At 50.6% G+C, this 13,200-nt stretch overlaps 1 long non-coding RNA gene across 1 annotated transcript; it reads left to right on the top strand.

Moving 5' to 3' along the window:
• Positions 1-1,812: 1,812 nt before the first annotated feature.
• LOC149857638 (uncharacterized) lies at positions 1,813-10,488 on the top strand. Its single transcript, XR_016444230.1, has 3 exons — positions 1,813-1,885; positions 10,036-10,257; positions 10,399-10,488. It is a non-coding gene; the product is annotated as an uncharacterized LOC149857638 (long non-coding RNA).
• Positions 10,489-13,200: the final 2,712 nt, after the last annotated feature.

Here is a 13,200-nt window from a genome sequence, read left to right as displayed (position 1 = left end):
CATGCACCAGGAAAGGCTGGGGGCTGACTGGCTGAGCAGCAGCTCTGCAGAAAAGGACCCAGGGGTTACAGTGGACAGTAAGCTGAATATGAGCCAGCATTGTGCCCTTGTTGCCAAGAAAACTAATGGCATACTGGGCTGCGTTGGTAGGTGTATTGCCAGTAGGTCAAGGGAAGTGATTATTCCCCTCTATTCAGCACCAGTGAGGCCACATCTGGAGTACTGCGTTCAGTTTTGGGCCCCCCACTACAGAAAGGATGTGGACAAACTGGAGAGAGAGTCCAGAGGAGGGCAACAAAAACGGTGATGTGTTTGGGGCAAATGACTTACGAGGAAAGACTGAGGGAACTGGGCATTAATCCAGAGAAGAGGAGACCAAGAAGGGACTTAGTAGCAGCCTTGAACTACCTGAAGGGTGGTTTGAAAGAGGATGGAGCTGGGCTGTTCTCAGTGGTGGCAGATGACAGAACAAGGAGCAACGGTCTCAAGTTGCAGCAAGGAAAGTTCAGGTTAGCCATTAGGAAGAACTCTTTCACTAGGAGGGTATTAAAACACTGGAACAAGTTACCTAGAGGGGCAATAGAAGCTCCATCCTTGGTTTTCAAAACCTAGCTAGACAAAGCTTTGGCTGGGATGATCTAGTTGGGGATGATCCTGCTTTACGCTGGGTTGGACTAGATGACCTCCTGAGGTCCCTTCCAGCCCAAGCTTTCTACGATTCTATGAATAAGGAACACTGGTGCATGCAAATCTCTAGCATACCAGCCCCTCTTAGTTTCTTCACAATGACTCATACTTTTCACTACATCCTCTGTGCATGCTATAAACATGACCCCTGGAGGTCATGAGATCTCCTTGGCAACCTCCTCCTGGAGCTGGCCAAAATTTTTCCTTCCAGTCAAGGAGGAGGCGGCTGAGAGAGGTTTTCCAAGTGTTTCATACACTTAGGGCTCATACATCAGACCCTGGGACTCCATCACATTACAGCAGTCACTGTTTGCAGTTCTCTTCTTGGCTCTCTAGCTGCATTTTGAATCCTTGTCCCTAAATTCTGTTCCTGTAATACCATTTACTGTCCCATGTGTTTAACTGATTCCAGTGTCTATGACCATCTCTATGTTAAAGGGCTTTTGTTCCAGAATTCCAGTTAGTCTGGCATCTTCTATGAACATTAAATTTACATAAATTAGGGGAGAATCCCTACCAATTATGGCAAAAAACTTCCTTCCAAACCCACTTTATTGGTATCCAGGATGGTATTAGCACTGTGCGAAGCTTCGGGTGGCGATTTGATTTGGAGGAGATTTGGCCCGATTTGGTGGGCAAATCTCCAAATCTGAAATCAAATCAGGGGACCAAATTAAAGATCCGAATAGATTCAAAGATCTCTGAAACTTTGGAAAAGATTCGGAGAGCTTTGATGATTTGGGCAGTCCCCAGTGGCTGCAGCAGGGAGCTGCAGCTGACTCCGAACTGGTACATACTAGGGGAAGGGAAGGGGACTATGGGGGGGACCCCTGCCAGCCCTCCCAACCTCCGCCCGCACCCCCAGTGTCCCTGTGGCTGCCCCCACCCACCCCAGCTTGGTACTTAAAAAAAAACAAAACAGCCCTGGTGCTCACCAGGTGCTGCCAGGTAGGGGGACAAACCCCACGGCCCCCCACTGCATGGGGGGGCTCTGCACAAGTCCCACGATCCCCCCTCTCCCTGCTCTGGCCCCCTCACAGGAGCCCCACCTAGGCCAGCTCCGGCCCTTTAAGGAAAAAAAAAAAACAGAGAAAAGCCCTGTGACTCACCACTCCTGCAGGCCATGGGACTTTGGGGAGCTCTGCAGAGCCCCCCACATGGTGGGGGCAGTAGGGATCACCCCCTGCCGGCAAGAGCAGTAAGTCCTGGGACTTTTTCGATTTTTTTTTTCTTAGAGGGCCACAGTTGGCCTGGGGGGGGACACCCATGGGGGGTGCCGAGGGAGCTCAGGGGGCTCATGCAGAGCCTCCCATGCAGTGTGGGGCAGTGGGGGGCAGCAGGGATTGCCCCCCTGCCAGGCAACACCTGCTGAGTCAGGGCTTCTTTAAAAAAAAAAAAAAAATTGCAGGAAGCTGGAGCAGGCCAGGCAGCCATTACTGGGCTGGGAGATCAGGCAGGGGATGGGCCTGGCTGATTTGGAGATTTGGCAGCAGCCGAATCTCTGAATCAGATTTGGCCAAATCGAATCACCGTCCCCCGAATTGGCCGAATCCAGATCTGAAGCAAATACTAGTCACTTCTCACAGGCCTAGATGGTATGTGAGAGTTGGTTGCTGCCCTTCTACCAGAAAGGTAGCTGCATTTCAGTGGCCTTGTATGTATAGTTATAAAGCATCTGAAATGCTTACAGCTGAAAGATGCTATGGAAGTATAAATTATATGTCCTATTAGACAAAGGCTACATTGTTGAACCAAATGTTTACAACTTCTAAATGCAGATTCGGCAAACAATTTTACAAATCTCTTTCAGATTTAAAACTGTGTGTCAGCTTCCCAACATACTAAAGGAATTCCCTTTGACTTTTTTACTAGTATAAGACTTCAGATCTCATTTAACTGAGTACAGTATAGATTCAATACAGTGAAAACAGGACTTTTCACTAGATGGCAGCATTGTCTGCTAAAGACAATGGTGAATGAATAATAGCTCTCATTCCCCGGTGTTGTTTTAAGGTTGCTGCATGCTACTTGTTTTACTGGACACAGTTCATTGTGTTGCTTTATTGTAAGAAAGTAACACCGTAATCCCTTATTAGTCTGACTTTTTAGGGTATTCACATATGATGGATAAATAATCATTTAACTATTTTCACAAAGCTAAAACTGATAAATTCTGGAAGGCAGGGCAATCTTAGCAGCAACCTCTGGAATTCATTAAGCATGATACTGGCCATAATTTAGAAAGAGAGCAAACACTACTGCCCAAGCCTCCAAAACAGTTAAACAAGGGGCCCTTGATTTCCTGCCTGCTTGCTTGCTCGCTCTCTCATATGTTTCCATTTAAACCTGTAAAAGTGCCCAAATACCACGGTGATCAGCATCCTAAAAATGCGCATAACACAAGAAACAGGCTTCAGCTGCCTAGTAGAGTTCTGGACTTGAAACAACCTACAGTTTGGAGGTGTTACCTTGGGATGGATTATTTATAAGTACAGCAACAAAACGGGTAACGTGGGGGAAGGAGGAAGCAGGCAAAAGGAGGAAACATCACATGTTTGGCTTTAATATGTTCAAACCTGCTCTATCTCAGCAATTCTCTAGTTAAGTCCAGCTCTCGAAACTTCAGAGCTTTTTAGTCATCATAACAGATACTAACGTGGAAATGTTACAGCCAATGAGGGCCCAGGAAATCTTTACAATTACTGAGACAAGTTATCTAATTATCTCATCCCTAAACTTTGATTGGATGAAGAGGCCTGATTTGCATATTGATTAAGGTTATTTCTCAGTAGTATTTCAGTATACAAATCTTTTATACAGCTATTCGGTTTTCACTGTAGAGCCCTGAGTTCTCAGCCTGAGGGCCACCATCCCCAAAATGGCCACGTCATCCTATTTTTAGGGGTACATAACTAGACAGAGGAGGGGTCATCAAGGCATCCCAGACCAACAGAGGAAGAGATGCAAAAAATATTTTTCTGATGTAACATGCTGTAGTATGGAAAAGATTTGAGACCCACAGATCTAGAGACCCAAACATTGCTCATGAGTTTTGCTTACACTTTGGCTCTGCTTGTTCTCCACACTCCAGGCTAGGGACAGACATTTAAAAACCTGGAGCCTGAATTGATTAAATCTTTGCAGGTTAGTGTAACCTGCAAAGATTGAACTGATTGGCAAGCAAATAGACATTCAGAAAATGCAGGCACATGTCTGCAGTGGCTCAGGCTAGAAGCTGGGGGGCGCTAGAGCAGCCCTTACTTCCCTTCCCTCCAGCAGCAGCCACAAGGCTGGAGGGAAGCTGACCAGGGGGCATGGGCAGGCCAAGCCCCAGCAGGGGCTAAGTATGATTAGGGAGGGGTTTAGACCCCTACCCTGGCCTGTAGGGACCCCAGCCTGGGTGTATTGGGGGGGAGGGGAAGCAGCCCTTGCCAGGCACATCCCAGAGTCCAGACACTGGCTGGGGCAGTGCCTCAGGTAGAGGGGCAGGAGGTGGGGGATGAAACTCCCCTGATTCCAGGTGGGCATGGGACCCCAGCTGGGGTCTGCCCAACTTTCCCCCTGGTCCTGTTACGGGGGGCCTGGCCAGAGCCAGCTAGTATGGCCCTGCTCTCTGCCTGGCATGGCCCTGGCTGTGGCTATGGCTGGGGCTGCGGGACTGACCTGACCTGAGCGGTGCTGCCGAGGACCAACTGCAGAGGGGCCAGTCCAGGACGGGCTGCAGGGGTCGGGCCCTTCCCAGTGGGCTGCAGCTCAGGCTGGGGCCACGGGGGCTGTTCAGCCAGATTGCTCCCAGCTCCCCACACCCAGGCCAGGCTGAGCAGGGCCAGCAGCTGCGGCTCTGCGACAGCCTGGCCCAGCAGCACTGGCAGGGGCCGGCCAGACAGTTCGGAGGTGCCATCGGGCCCCAAACCCAGCAGACACCCACCATCACCACCATTCCTCCTGCCCTTTCCAGCACCCAGCAGCTGCAGCCACATCAAAAGCCGTGGGCTGGACAGGACCAGGCAGGCTGTTCTGCCCCCCTCGCCTCCAGCTGCCACTGCCACAGCTGCTGCTACTGCTGCCCCTGCTGCGCAGTGCCACTCTGGGTGGGCAAGGAATGCTTCAGCTCAGAGGCTTCAGCCCAGGGCATGAAGCTCCAGCTCCAGCTGTTGCCCGCCTTCAACCCGCTCCACCCACCCAGTGCAATGAGCAGCCTCTGCAGGCAGGTGCAGCTGGTGGAAAGCAGCTGGAGCTGGAGCCAGAGCTCCGTGCGCTGGGCTGAAGCTCCCCACACCGCCCAGAGCGGTGCAGCAGGGGTAGGAATTGGAGGGGGAGTAGCCACTGGAGACAAGGGGAAACTGGCTTGGGCCAGCAGGGCTGTTTTTCTCCACTTACCTCCAGCTGCAGCTCCTGCTCCAGCCACCCCATGCAGCACTGCTCAAGGCAGGGGGAGCTTCAGCCCCATGGCTTCCACCCAGCTCATGGAGCTCTGGATCCAGCTCCGGCTGCTTTCCATCTGCCCTGCCCATGCGACACAATGAAGAGTCCAGCAGGCGGGCAGGTGCAGCGAGTCGAAGGAAGCGAAGAGCTGGAACCTGAGCTCTGTGCCCTGGGCAGAAGGCACTGGGCATAAGCTCCCGCCGCCCACCCAGAGTGGCATGGTGTGGCACAGGCCCCAGGAGCAGCAGCTGGAAGCAAGGGGGCAAAACAACCCACCTGGCCCACAGCTTTTGATGCAGCTGCAGCCACCAGGTGCTGCACAGGGCAAGGAGCACAGCAGTGGCAGGAGGCAAGCTGCCTGGGCAGGGTGCTACCCAGCCAGCCCCCGCTGGCTGTGACCCCCGTGACAGCCCCACCCAGCCTGGACCCAGGGAGCCAAAAACAATCTGGCCATGCAGCCCCCACCCAAGCTGCAGCTCGCTGGGAAGGGCCCAGCCCTCGCAGCCCAGCCCCTCCGACTCTGCTAAGCAGCACTGCCCATCTCAGCCCCCCAACCCCAGCCACTGGCAAGGCAGGCAGACGGCAGGGCGATGCTAGCTGCCTCTGGCCACACTCCTTCCCATGCCACTGGAGTGGGGAGGGTGGGGAAGGGCTGATGGCCTGCTCTGCTGCTCCACCACCCTGGCCAGCAGACCCATGCTGCTGGTGGGACAGGGGATGGAGGAGGAGGAGATTAAATCCCCTTCCTTCTTCCATTTGCTTCAGGCTGCAGGGGGTGGATGGGGGGCTGACAGGGACTGCTACACCCTGGCCAGGCAGACCCCAGCTGCAGTTCCCCCGTGGGGGATGGGACAGAGTGGGGAATAAGTCCCCTCTCTTCTCCCTTTGCCTCAGGGGGCCATGCTGCCTGATGTCTGGCCATACCCTGCCCCAGCCCAGGACTGCAAAGTATCTAGCATGCTGGCTGATTTAATTTAAATCAGGAAGGGGTCTGGGACAGAAGTTGCCTAAACCGGTTAGACCCAAATCAGTTAAGTCTGATATACTACATTCAACCGGGTTTCTCTCAAACCGGTTTCAGCCATTTTCAAACTGGTTTATGTGCACTAAACATCTGTTCTGTTACAGATTTAAACCAGTGTCTGATCAGACAAACCAGTTTATGCATAACTTCTGTCCCTAGGTTTAACAATGAATTCTTTACATTGATAGTCGTTATCTGCATGCTGCAAACAGAATCGTCTCCCTCTGCTCCTCTAAAGGCTGCAAATAGAGGTCTCTTGTTCTATTCTACACAGATAGATCCTCACTTTCTATCAGATGAAGGGAAGAACGAGATGGTGCTTATTAGCTAATGCTTCTGGCAGATTTCTGCAGCTGTTTAATGCCACTGAACTAAGGAGGCTTGTAAGATAGTTTCTAATGAACTCTGGAAAATTTATGCAGACATTGAAAATAGAGACGATTTGTTCTGTGGTTGCGTACAGTCACTCTTCCAGCTGGATGGGGAAAGAGACATTCATTTGAAGCACAAAAGCTAGAGAAGCTGCTTTCACAAGAGTTTATTCATCCAGAGAGCACACAGTTACACACCCACTGCTATGCCAGAGCTACTGACATGCTTACTCAGACATATACGTAACACACACACCCCTACCACGCACACCATTTGTCCCACTCATACACATTCCCACACTTCCTTCTGTGACTCCACATGCATGCTCACATCCCCCCCATGTGCAATCACACTGATCTATATATCCATTCATGTTCATATTTGCATAAGCATACACCTCGACCTGCACGCACACCTTTACAAGCACCCTCCTAAACACACACATGCCCACAAATCAGGTGGGGTAATGACCTATTTATTTGTATTGCCAATATAATAAATTATTGACTTGAAGGAGGCCATGGCCCAAAGATTCCCTAGAAAATCAGATGATGTCAATGTATGAACAGAAGATAAAATCATTTTGCTTGGTCCCGAATCTACAAACAAGTCTGAAGCCCTGGGCTCAAGCAATGCATTTTACCTAAATACATATCAACCACTTCATCAGCTTCCTCCCCATCCAGAGCATTCAGGTCTCCAGTACTAGCAACCACATATTTCAAGAGACAATGGGGCCAGAACCTTAGGCTTGACAAGAGTGCACTGCACCCTGAAGCAAAGATACCTTAAGCAATCAACCAAAGGGGCAAGGGGAAATCCCATAGTGGAAGAGAGCTGATTCTACACTACGCTCTAGCAGGCATTGGCACAGGGATCATGCTAGAGTGCACTGCACCCCAGGGATCCCCAGCTGCCACACCAACGCCTCCTGGTTTCTTACAGGTGTTTGTCAAGTATAAGCTGAGACTGAAGCAGTCTACTCTTTGGGGTGGTATGAAGTCTTCTTTGCAAATCCTTCAAGTCAGGTGCCCAACATAGTTGTTCATATCCAAAGATGTCTGTCAGTGCTTACCAGTGAGCTCTGAAGGACAGTATCGATTTAAACATATCCCTGGCCTTAGCACAAATGTTTAATCAGATGGGCAACCTATCTACAGTCTGTATGTATACCAGTAATATCTGGGCCTCCTGATCTTTAATCCTCATTCCTGTGAAACAGATATGCTATTATCCCCATCTCACAGACAGAGGAACTAAGGCGCAGAGAAACTAATGACTTGCCCAAAGTCAAACAGGATACACGTCTCAGAACAAGAAACTGAGTCCAGGTCACATCAGAGTCACTTGCTAGTCATTCTTCACCTCTGTCTTTGGACCTATTTTTAAATCCTATTTTTAGTCATTTTTCCCCAGGAAAGTTCATCTGAGAAGCAGTACGAGTTGATTCACAGAGGTCCCCAGCTCTTTCTCTGCTATTCCACTGGGGTGAGAAGGCAGATAGAAGTCAGACAGGTTGCTTGTCAAAAGCTAAATTCCAATTCAGTGTTTTGTCTAAACTTAGTTTTCAGAAACCTCCTCTCTCTCTCTAAACCTTTTCCCAAATGCTTCACCATATTGTATCATATAATTCTAAGCTCTCACAGACTAATTCTGCCTACTACACCTTTGTAGTGTTTCCTGGAAGGTATTCACCAGGTACTGGCCTTATTTTGACCTATAAGGGCTGTTTCTTCCCTTTTTTTTTTTTTAAAGCTCTGTTTCACCTTTTACATGAGGTATTTCCTGGAACTGCTGGGATAATTAAAGCAAAGCAAGTACATTCTAGCTATCAATGATGGATTGGGACTTAGGAGAGGCCAAAGGGGGAGACTCAAACAACTGTATGAGTTAGTGAGTCAGAGTGCCAAAAGTCATATGAAGCACAGGCATGCAACACATCATTGACATCTGTGAAGTCAGTGACTGGACTGAGTTATTTATTATAGGAAAAAATAAGGATCTGACAGTAAAAAGAGGATGGACAACAGAGTAATAAAAATAAAAACCTGTTGCACCTGGGTGCATGACTAAACTGTAAATTTTACTGTTGCTAGAGGCTATTTATGGTGACAGGCATATTAGGAATTGGACAGATAAGCAGATTGTGTTGTTTAAGGACAAGGCAAGGACTGGGGACTTGGAAGCACAGACAGCATCTTTTTCAATTTTTTTTTCCTGTTCTCTTTTCCCATTAAAGGGAACCTTTCCTGATGTGGGTCAAATGACAGCCTCTTTTCCTCCCCACAATCACTTCAGCCAGTTTAGTAACCCTAGCAACTGCAATTACATCACACAGTTTCCTAGGTGACAGCTCCTAGTGCAATGATGTCATGCCATCACCATAGGGATGCTCCATGAGGCCAGGGAAAAAGTACAGTAAGTGGGTGGAGTGGGAGGAAGAAGAAGGGAGAAAAAGGATTCAATTGGCAGAGAAACAAGATAAAAGATACTTACAGACTAGAAGAAAAAGAAAGAGGAGGAGAAAGAAGACACAGGAAAAGGGACAGAGGGAATAAGAGACTTGAGAGAAGGGGATGAGCAGAGAATGCAAGGGAAGGGAACTAATCTAGTATTCTATCACAGTCATAGAAAGTTCGGGTTGGAAGGATCCTCAGGAGGTCACATCTAGTCCAACCCCCTGCTCAAAGCAGGCCCATCCCCAACTAGATCATCCCAGCCAAGGCTTTGTCTAGCCAGGTCTTAAAAACCTCCGAGAAAGAAGATTCCACCACCTCTCTGGGTAGCCTGCTCCAGTGTTTTACTACCCTCCTAGTGAGAAAATTCTTCCTAATACCTAACCTAAATTTCCCTTGCTGCAACCTGAAAACATTGCTCCTCATTCTGTCCTCACACCACTGAAAACAGTCCAGCTCCATCCACTTTAGAACCGCCCTTCAGGTAGTTGACGGCTGCTATTAAGTCCCCTCTCAATCTCCTCTTCTCTAGACTAAAGCCCAGTTCCCTCAGTCTTTCCTCATAAGTCATTTGCCCCAACCACCTCCCCGTTTTCATTGCCCACCACTGAACTCTCCAATTTGTCCACATCCTTTCTGTAGTTGGGGCCCAAAACTGGACACAGTACTCAAGATGTGGCCTCACCGGTCCTGAATAGAGGGGAATAATCACTGCCCGTGCTCTGTTGGCAGAAGTCCTATCAATGCAGCCCAGTATGCTGTTAGCCTGGCAATAAGGGCACACTGCTGGCTCTATTGAGCTTATTGTCCACTGTAACCCCCAGGTCCTTTTCTGCAGACCTGCTGCCCAGCCAGTCAGCCCCCAGCCTGTACTGGTGCACAGGACTGTTCTGTCCTAAGATCAGGACTTTGCACTTGTCCTTGTTGAACCTCATGAGATTTATTTTGGGCCAATCCTCCAATTTGTCTAAGTCTCTCTGAATCCTAGCTCTACCCTCCAGTGTATTTACTACTCCCCCCACCTTTGTCATCTACAAATTTGCTGAGGGTGCACTCTATGCCATCTTCCAGGTCTGATGAAGATATTGAACAAAACTGGCCCCAACAAACCCTGGGGCAGTGCACTTGATACCAGCTGCCAACTAGACATTGAGCCGTTGACTACCACCTTCTGAGCCCGATGCTCCAGCCAGTTTTCTATTCACCTTACAAACCATTCGTCCAGCCCATACATCCTTAGCTTGCCTGCAAGAACGTTGTGGGAGACAGTATCAAAAATTATCAAGAAAAAAGGTATCAAGAATGTTGTGGGAGATGATGCTTCGAGGAGGGCTTTGGCTTCCTCAGCCATGACCGGCATATCATAATGAGAGACACGCTGGGGTGGGACGGGCTCCACCTTTCCCCTAAAGGTAAGCGTGTGTTCTCTTCTAGGTTGGCGGACCTCCTCTGGTGGGCTTTATACTAGGCTCGTCGGGGGAAGGGGAAGATGAGGGCAGAGGAAACATCAGACTGCCAGACCAAACAGCACCCACAACTACAGCCCAGCCCAGCCCAATGAGCGAAGCGAATAAACAGGTAAGAGATAGGGGCCAGAGTAATGCTGGGACTAGGGGGTCAGTACACACATCCACAGGAGGCCTCAAATGCCTCTACACAAATGCTCGTAGTATGGGTAACAAGCAGGAGGAACTCACCCTCCTGCTGGCTGACACCAGCCCAGACATAGTGGGGATTACGGAAATGTGGTCGGACGCAACGCATGATTGGGCGGTGAATGTCAAGGGCGATAGGTTGTACAGGAGGGACAGGATAGGAAAGAGAGGTGGGGGCGTGGCACTCTATATTAAGTAGGAGCACACATCCTCGTCAATTAGCAAGGAGTCAGGGGAGGGGCACTCTGAAGTGCTTTGGGTTAGAGTACAAGGCAGTTGAGGGGAAAGGGACTTTACGGTGGGGGTCTACTATAGACCTCCCAACCAGGGAGAAGAGCTTGACCAGGAATTCTTGGGTCAGCTCACAGAGGTAGTGAAGGCTAAGGATGTGGTAGTCATGGGGGACCTGAACTTCCCGGACATCTGCTGGGAAGAACAGTCAGCCAGGTCTGAACGCTCACGTAGGTTCTTGGCCAGAGTGCAGGACCTCCATCTAACCCAGGAGGTGCACAGCCCCACCAGGGGAGACGCCTTGTTGGACCTAGTGCTGGCCACAGGTGATGACCTGGTGAGGGGGCTTCAGGTGCTCGACCACCTGGGCGACAGCGATCATCGCCTGCTGGAATTCACCATCTAGCCCAAGGTGGCAAAGGCATGCAGTAAGGCAGCGGCCCTAGATTTTAGGAAGGCAAACTTCAATGAGCTAAGGAGGATAGTTGGAGAAGCGCTGAGGTCCCGGAGGGGAGGGGAGCCAGGTGTCCAAGGAGAGTGGTCGCTCCTTAAGGAGACGATCCTCCAAGCCCAAAGGAAGGTAATCCCAACGAGGATCAAAGGGAGCAGGAGAGCACACAAGCCTCCGTGGCTCACCAAAAGCATCCGGGAATGTCTCCTTGCTAAAAAGGAGGCTTACACCCAATGGAAAGAAGGGGTCATCACCAGGGAGGACTATTCTGCAGTTGCTCAGGGATGTAGGGGGGTAGTTAGGAAGGCCAAGGCAGAGATGGAACTGGGACTAGCTTCCCAGATTAAGGACAATAAGAAGTCTTTTTTTAAATACGTAGGGGATAAAACGAAGGTCCTGGGTAATGTGGGGCCCTTGCAGGATACGTTGGGAAACTTGGTCGTCACACCAGACAGCAAAGCTAACATGTTTAACGATTTCTTCGCCTCCGTCTTCCTAAGTAGGGACCAGGACAGCCACCTCCCTGCTGGCCCCCCTCGGGCCCCGGGGGAGGCACACCTGGGCCACAGGTTAGCGAAGATTTAGTTCGGGAGCTTCTGGAGGGGTTGGACGTATTCAAGTCAGCCGGTCTGGATGATCTCCACCCTGGAGTTCTAAAGGAACTCGCCAAGGTCATTGCAGGTCCCCTGGCACAACTTTATGAGCACTCGTGGTGCTCTGGTGAGGTACTGGAGGACTGGAAGAGGGCCAACATGGTCCCCATCTTCAAAAAAGGCAGGAAGGAGGACCCGGGAAACTATAGGCCGGTTAGTCTTACCTCGATCCTAGGCAAGCCGTTTGAGAAAATTATGCTGGCACACATCCAGGAGGGGCCAGCAGGGGACTGCATGCTTAGGGGCAACCAACACGGGTTCATCAGTGGCAGGTCCTGTCAGACCAACCTGGTGGCCTTTTACGATCAGATCGCCAGATCATTAGATGCAGGGGTAGCAGTGGATATAGTCTTCCTGGACTTCCAGAAGGCTTTTGACTCTCTCTCACCCTGTTCTCATTAAAAAACTGGGGGGCTGTGGTGTAGACACCCACACAGTCAGATGGGTCACCAACTGGCTGGAGGGCCGCACCCAGAGGGTGGTAGTGGATGGGTCCTTCTCAGCCTGGAAGGACGTGGGCAGCGGGGTCCCGCAGGGCTCTGTCCTCAGGCCCGTGCTGTTCAACATCTTCATCAGTGATTTGGATGAGGGGGTAAAAAGCACCCTGTTCAAATTTGCTGATGACACTAAGATGTGGGGGGACGTGGGCACACTGGAAGGATGCAACAGGCTACAATCAGACCTAGACAGGTTACAAGGGTGGGTGGATGAGAATAGGATGGGTTTCAACACAGACAAGTGCAAAGTGATGCACCTCAGGAGGAACAACCGGCACCATACCTACAGGTTAGGGAACTCCCTTCTTGTCAGCACGGAGGCGGAAAAGGATCTTGGGGTCATCATTGACTCCAAGATGAACATGGGCCGGCAGCATGGGGAGGCAGTTAGGAAGGCCAACTGCACCTTGTCATGCATCCACAGATGCGTCTCGAGCAGGTCCAAAGAGGTGATCCTCCCCCCCATGCGGCACTGGTCAGGCCGCAGCTGGAGTACTGTGTCTAGTTCTGGGCGCCACACTTCAAGAGGGATGTCGACAGCATGAAGAGGGTCCAGAGGAGGCCACTCGCATGATTAGGGGACAGCAGGGCAGGCCCTATGAGGAGAGGCTACGGGACCTGAACCTGTTCAGCCTCCATAAGAGAAGAGAGTGGCCTGTTATAAACTAGTCAGGGGGGACCAGCAGGCATTGGGGGAGTCACTGTTCCCCCGAGCACCGCCAGGAGTGACCAGGAATAACGGTCACAAG

This window comes from Crocodylus siamensis, chromosome 9 (genome assembly GCF_052110815.1).
Source record: "Crocodylus siamensis isolate JL-2025a chromosome 9, ASM5211081v1, whole genome shotgun sequence".
In the NCBI taxonomy this organism is placed as follows: Eukaryota; Metazoa; Chordata; order Crocodylia; family Crocodylidae; genus Crocodylus; species Crocodylus siamensis.
This window is presented reverse-complemented; position numbering and strand designations above follow the sequence as displayed.